This window comes from Mastomys coucha, unplaced genomic scaffold, assembly GCF_008632895.1.
Source record: "Mastomys coucha isolate ucsf_1 unplaced genomic scaffold, UCSF_Mcou_1 pScaffold20, whole genome shotgun sequence".
Taxonomy (NCBI): Eukaryota; Metazoa; Chordata; class Mammalia; order Rodentia; family Muridae; genus Mastomys; species Mastomys coucha.
This window is the reverse complement of record NW_022196903.1, coordinates 72,734,923-72,742,671: the sequence shown is the minus strand read 5'-3', so window position 1 is coordinate 72,742,671 and position 7,749 is coordinate 72,734,923. Positions and strand designations below refer to the sequence as shown.

The following is a 7,749-nucleotide window of genomic DNA, read 5'->3' as shown; positions in this document are numbered from 1 at the left end:
GGAATGTGGGTTGTTCTTCCTGTATTCCAGACTTCTGCACTAATAACCATTTATCAGAGAGTGCATTCTTTAGTTGCTTCCCAGCCATTCGGTATTCATCAGTTGAGAATTCTTTGTTTAGATCTGTACCCATTTTTTTAATAGGGTTATTTGGTTCTCTGCAATCTAACTTTTTAAGTTCTTTGTATACATTGGATATTAGCCCTCTATCAGATATAGGATTGGTAAAGATCTTTTCCCAATTTGTTGGTTGCTGTTTTGTCCTATTGACAGTGTCTTTTGCCTTACAGAAGCTTTGCAACTTTATGAGGTCCCATTTGTCAATTCTTGATCTTAGAGCATAAGCTATTGGCATCCTCTTCAGGAAATTTTCCCTGTGCCTATTTGCTCGAGGTTCTTCCCCACTTTCTTTTATATATTTTTAATTTAATCATTTTTTATAGTCCAGGTTTTATCTCCCTCTAGATCCACTCTCTGACTGTTCCACATCCCATACTTCCTCTTCCCATCTCCATGAGAATGTCTCCACCCCCCACTCCTCAATCCCACCAGACCTCACTACTCCCTGGGGTCTCCAGTCTTCTTGAGGGTTAGGTTCATCTTCTCTGACTGAGTCCAAACCCAGCAGTCCTCTGCTGTATATGTGTTGGGGGCTTCATATAAGCTGGTACATGCTACCTGGTGGTGGCCCAGTGTCTGAGGGATCTCAGGGGTCCAGGTTAGTTGAGACTGCAGGATACTCCCACAAGGTCACCTCCTCAGATTCTTCCAGGTTTTTCTGAATTCAACCACAGGGGTCAGCAGGTTCTGTTCATTGGTTGGGTGTAAATATCTGTATCTGACTCTTTCCCTTGCTTGTTGGGTCTTTTAGAGAGCAGTCATAATAGGCCACCATATGTGAGCACAACATAGCCTCAGTGATAGTGTCAGGCCTTGGGGCCTCCCCTTGATGTGGATCCCAATTTGGGCCTGTCACTGGGCTTCCTTTTTCTCAGGCTTCTCCATTTTTATCCCTGCAGTTCTTTCAGACAGGAACAATTATGAGTCAGAGATTTTGACTGTGGGATGGCAACTCTATCCCTCATTTGGTGCCCTGTCTTTCTACTGGAGGTGGGCTCTACAAGTTCCCTCTCTCCACTGTAAGGCATTTCATCTAAAGTCACTCTGAGTCCTGAGTGTCTCTCATCTTCCAGGTTTCTGGTACATTCTAGATGGTTTCCTACCTCCTATCTCCTGAAGTTGCCTGTAACCATTATTTCTGCGAGCCCTCAGGACCTTAGTCCTGTTCTCCCAATGCTATACCTGATCATGTTCCCCTCTTCCACTCCCTGCCCCCTTTCCCACCCTGGTCACATCCTCCATTCCTCCTCCTGTGATAGCTTTCTTCCCTCCAAAATGTGGTTGAAGTATCCTCACTTGGACTCTTTGACTTGTTAACCTTACTGAGTTCTGTGGATTGTATCTGGAATATTCTGTACTTTTATTATATTATTTTTTGCCTTATTCGTGAGAACATGCTATACATGACCTTGTGGGTCTTACCTCCCTCAAGATATTTTCTAGTTCATTTGCCTGAAAAACTTAGAATGTCCTCGTTCTTAATAGCTGAGTATTATTCCATTGTGTAAGTGAACCACATTTTCTGTATCCATTTTCCTGTTGTGGAACATCTGGGTTGTTTTCAGCTTCTGGCTATCACATACAAGGCTGCTGTGAACCGAATGGAACACGTGCCCCTGTGGCATGGTGGGGAACCTTTTGGGTATATGCCCAAGAGTGCTATAGATGGATCTTCAGGTAGATATATTTCCAATTTTTTGAGGAATCTCCATATTGATTTCCAGAGTGGTTGTACCAGTTTGCAATCCCATCAGCAATGGAGTAGTGTTCCTCTTTCTCCACATCCTCACCAATATGTGCTGTCACCTGAGGTTTTAATCTTAGTCATTCTGATTGGTAAAACCCTACATCTGATAGAGGGCTAATATCCAAAATATATAAAGACCTCAAGAAGCTAACCACCAAAATACAAACTGCCCAATTAAAAAAAATAGGGTGTAGAACTAAACACAGAATTCACAACAGGAATCTTGAATGGCTAAGAAGCACTTAAATGTTCAAAGTCCTTAGTGATCAGGAAAATGCAAATCAAAATAACCCTGAGATTCCACCTTACTGTATAAACAGTGAATTTTCTCTTTAAATGATTAATATTACATTAGTTGCTTTCTCATTACCTAGACAATGTTCCTATAACAAAGCAACTTGTTTGAGGAAATGTGCATTGTTGTTCATGACTCAGACGTTTATGGCATCGTGGTGGAGAAGGCATGATGAATGGAGCAGCAGCTGAAAAGCTTTTCCCCACACAGCCAGACCCAGAAAAAGAAAACTCAAGAAAACAAACCAGAAACAAATATATGCATGCATGAGATTCTCAAAGGAATTAACAAGCATTATATTTAAAGAGAAATGTTAGGAGATTTTATATTTTTGGCATTTCTCTTGGCTACCAAAAAAATCTCAGGCTATCACCCTACTGTAGAAGACATTACATTCTTTCAGTCATAGAACATGGGTAACACTAGTTGGTACTGACATGGAAACTTTATCCCTACTTTGTGGGTTTCATAGTGAGAAAAGATGCTATGAATGTAACCTGAGGGGAAGGAAAATGTACTTGACCTGACCCAGCTTAAACCAGACAAAAATCCCAATAAGTATTTGTTGTGAGGGAGAACAGCATGAAATGACAACATAATCAGCTATAGGCATTTAAATGCTACTGGGAGAAAGTTAGTTCTCCTTAGTGATGCTTTCCCTAGTAGATTAACCACACTCATGAAGTAGGTGACAACACAACTTGAACCAAATGTGGTGGGTGAGGGGAAAAAAAAACACCTAAATTGAGTGGGTAGAGAAGGCGGGGTAGGGAGGGTAGGAAAGGCAGGACCTGAGATTAGTTAGGAAGAGGAGAGAGTATGATCCAAATACATTGTAGATACTCTCAAAAGGTAGTATTTAAAGAAAACTGTTAAAAATGTATGATTACTTTGGGTTCAACGAACTAGCATCATGTGCATCATATTTACCAATAAGGATATCATTGCCTATATCACTCATGGTCAGTATATTGAAATATACAAGAACAACTGTTTAATAAAAAATTAATAAGTAGATTGTTACGTTCTTAATTATTTGATGACTTGTGTTTAAAGCAGAAGCTTGGATTTAATTACCTGTAGCAGAGTTTATTTTATAATTATGTGTCCCTCTTCAGTGAAGCACTGTATCCCAACAGTTGTCACTTTATTTACTCAGGAGTCTTCCTGACAGTGCACATGCTGTCCAATTATTTTTATGTTTTTTTTTCTTGCTACAGAACATGGTTATTTCTTTTGTGTATATCATAGTTATATGCAATTAAACTAATAAGAAGATTTTAATTATGTTCACTGAGAAGTAATTGAGGTATGATAGGTTATTTTATGGCATAATGATTTTTTTCCCTCTGCTAAGTCTACCATGAAATGTCAGGTAGACATTATAATGCAAACCTTTCCTTTTTCAATTCTTAAAATTATGCAATCAAATGTTACTTGAGTTTTGGCTGACTTTTTTCTGAGCTTGTCATTCAGATGGAGAAGATTATAATTTCATTTGTCGTTAATAGTAAGTCTTCTACTTTCTACTCTGAACATACTGACCTCAATTATTTTTACAAATCAGATTAGCCTTGTAGGCTTCAATCTATTTCAGTCATTAGGAACTTAAGAAGGGACTGTATTCTAAGCAGCTGTCTTCCTTTTGAGGGAAGGTGAGAAGAGACCCATCTTTTCCTATTGAGAATTAAGGTATGGATTATAGGATTAAGCTCATCTGTCTCTCACACACAGCTCAAGGACACACTAGAATGTTCTTGTCTTCAACCTGGAGCACAGTGGCTCTCTTCAGTACTAACAAAAGCTAGCAATAATAACACAAGTTTACTCTAATCCTTCATCTTTGTTCCTAATAGAAATTTTGCAATGAGTTAATAGTAACATGAAATTGCATTGCCCTATATAACATATACATGAGAACTGTTTTCTTATTTACTCTAAGCATTCTAATAACATCTGTAGAAGTTCAATTACTATATAGCACATCAAATCTAACAAATCTCTGCAGTAAATGCTAGCCTTTGATGAGATAAAATATAGTTCAAGTAAGGTTCACTATGTCCTGCTGAGTTTATTGTGAAAGCACCATTGTTAAACTACACACATGGAAAAGATTTATTTTCCCTAAGGCCTCCCAGGCTCAGATCTTTCCTAAGTTCTATGGAATTAGAACTTGCTTCATAAGTGAATCATCTCTACGTATTGTAAGTGGGGAAATCAGAAGTTAGATGCCATGTTTATTAGTTGAGATTATGTTTTAATTTTATACCCTTTACTAAGTATAGGATAAGAAGGGAAAGTCAGAAATGTCTCAGATATTTTGTGCTGGAATGGATCAATGGTTAAAGCTCCACTGTATTTTTTTTTTTTTACATAATATAGACATATATCAGTGGGTACATTCAAGAGAAAATGCTTCCAGTATGTTTCATTGCATATCAATGCAACAATTGCAATAATTTGAAATTATCCATATCTTTATTATGTAAATATCATGGCACTGTAGGCATATGTGTCTATGACTAAAAACTCTGTCCTTCAGTGACCTTATAAAAGGTCTTTCGATTAATAGATACATGTGTTTGTTAACTGACTCAGGCTGGCTGTTTTCTCTTTCTCAATCTAGACTATTTTGAGAATTCCTTGAATGTGCTTCCTCTGTCCAGGAACTAGTTGCTCAATAACATTTCTTGATAAAATGGATAGGATAGGCTGCAACAACCAGACACAGAGCCTTTTATCAGCATTGACATATTTAAATACTAAATATTTAAAGTTCTAAAAGTATACTTTTGTATTTGGGAAAGTATGTTTCCAAAATGTGAAGTCAGAGGACAGGTTCCAAAAGTATAATACAATAATTTAAAGCTTGACATAGTATTTCCTAGTCTCAATCTGAATTCATGATCTTCTAATCTGTGATCCTTTTAGGATATTGTATATTTCATCTTTCTATTATCTTCATTTTGCTGCATTACCATTATGACTTGATAGTTTTACTTCATCCACCAGCTCAGTGGTTCTTACAAGCAATCTCATTTCTTACTGTGGAGGTAAAGGATTGTGATATCCATAAATAATGTTTTAGAGAAGTCAGTGAACAGATCTAATGTAAAAAAACTAACTAGACTTGAGGTAGACAGAGTGATATAATCTCCAATTATGCTTAGGAGATACCACTTAAAATTCAAATCACATTGTCTTTCACTGAGAAATTTCACCACAAACTTTTGATGTTACTTTTGCTTTCCAAATTACCATTTCCCCCATTCTTGTTCTTATAGACCATCTTTTTAACAGGAAATCTGGAATAGGCAGCCCAAGTTAGCTGGTGGTCAGGAGGAGAAGTTGAGAACTTTTGAGCAAAGGGGAAGTATATTCTTTAACTTAGCCCAAATTTCTAGGATGAATTAGTCAGACTCTACCGATAGATTCCTAGAGCTTTAACTTATAGCATTAGAAGCACTGTGAGCAACTACCTTTAAACTAAAATTTGTCAGTAAGTTGGAGAAAAGAAAAAAAAATCAGGAAGGCACTTTAGATACATGGATCCTATGGTGTAGCACCATCCCTAGACAGGTGAATTATTTACATTATAATAATGTATTATTTAAGAGCATTATTTAAGAGAAATAGCCAAACATGAGTCTGTTAGAAAGCAAGCATCCCAATTCCATAGTTTCTGTACCACTCTTTGGTTACAAATTCTCTGGAAACACGTGATACTTTCTGGAATGGCAAGAAGTCCTTCCTTCTAGCCCCTGACTTGAGCTTCTTGCATGGCTTCCCTCTGTTATGGACTATAGCCTGAGAACTGTAAGATGAGATAAACTGATTTCTCCAGGAGTGCTATTACAGTAATTGTGTGAAGCTAGAACAATGACAAACTGAAGAAAATACATCTGGATATAGCAGAGGATCTGGGCTTATGTATTACACTTATCAGAAGACTAGAATACCCAGGATAGCACAGTACACTCACCCTGCTTTAACAACCAGGTCAATTGTATTCTTACCACCATATAATTATTACTGGAACCACATATAATTTTTTTTTCCATCTCAGATACTGTTGTCTCCATTCCCATGAGTTAGATCATTATGATTAAGCATCATGTGCCCATTCTTTCTATATATTAAAATAGATTTTATCTATACAAAAGGCAAAAAAGAAGAACTTCCTTACTTAACCTAAATAGATAAATTAAAGCTGAATCTGGCTGTTAGTTCCTTGATTATATCACAATGTCCTACTTTATTTATTCTATGCAGGGCTTTTCTGGTCACATCTTAATACAATCTCATTTATCCGTTACAGGGATAATCTCTTCTGCACTGGGTAAAAACATCACTTGTCAATAAAAAAAAAATGAAGGCCAATGTCTAAGAAAGACAAAGAATATGGGACATCAGGAAGAGAGAGGGGCACTGGGAAAATGTCAAGCAAGAAAGATTTGGTCACCCAGATTGGGAGGAAGTTGGACTTAATGAAACTGAAAAGAGGTAGCTAACCAGCCATTTGGCTATAGATATAAAGTAGTATGAATGGGATAAACAAGTTAAAAGATAATTGGAGAGCAGGCCTAGCTTAAGGTCGTAAGCACTGTAAATAAATTTAAGCATCTGTATCATTATTCAAAAACTGAGGCGGACATGGAAAAGGCCAAAATGGTTACAACCAATTCTCTTTTAAAAAGTTTTCTGAGATATAGCCAGGTGCTGTATATTTAATAGTAGCCTTCATTTATCAGTTACAAACTCTCTGTAACTATAGCTCTTCAGCCGGGCAGTGGTGGGGCATGCCTTTAATCCTAGCACTTGGGAGGCAGAGGCAGGTGGATTTCTGAGTTAGAGGCCAGCCTGGTCTACAGAGTGAGTTCCAGGACAGCCAGGGCTACACAGAGAAACCCTGTCTTGAAAAACAAGCAAAACAAAACAAACAAACAAACAAATAAAAAAACAACTATAGGTCATCAGATGACATTGCTTTTCCTTTATTGCTGGAGAATTTCAAATCTACATGTAATATGCTTTATCCTAATTCACACTTTCCCTCTTCTCCAATTTCTCCCCTAATTTGTTACTACTTTCCTCTCCTAACTACATATGCCCCATCCAATAAAACAACCTGAATCCCTTAGTGTTTCTTCATGTACTGGAATGTATGGCCATCTACTGGCATATAAGTAATCTTTTATCTGAGGCCTCACTAAAGAAAGTTTAATCTGTTTTCTCCATCAGCTGTCAATGGACAATATCTAGTCAGGTAAGGATAGAACTTCATTAACCCTCCTCCATCTATGCTAGGATTTAGTCAGGTTTCATCTCATGCATGTCTGGCATTCATTCATAGCCAATTATTATTAATATGTAAAATGCCTACCATATCCAGCAAAATGAATTATATTTATGTTACTACTTGAAAATGTTTATTCTTGTTTCTTACAAGAAGTTTTAACAATGAGTAAAACTATCTTTCACATAATATCATTTGCATAATTAAATGATACTTTTTCACTTTGGGAGGAGAGGCCCTTGGCCCTGTGAAGGTTCTATGCCCCAGTGTAGGGGAATGCCAGGGCCAGGA

At 37.3% G+C, this 7,749-nt stretch overlaps 1 long non-coding RNA gene across 2 annotated transcripts in view; it reads left to right on the top strand.

Annotated features, from left to right (window-relative positions):
• LOC116098199 overlaps nucleotides 1-7,749 on the top strand; it is a 53,982-nt gene that overhangs the window by 17,600 nt on the left and 28,633 nt on the right. Inside the window, exon 3 of one of the 2 annotated variants that reach the window (XR_004121739.1) lies at nucleotides 7,404-7,428. The exons of the other annotated variant lie outside the window; for it this stretch is intronic. This is a non-coding gene — a long non-coding RNA (uncharacterized LOC116098199). The remainder of the gene's footprint in view (nucleotides 1-7,403; nucleotides 7,429-7,749) is intronic. 2 annotated transcript variants of the gene reach the window in all.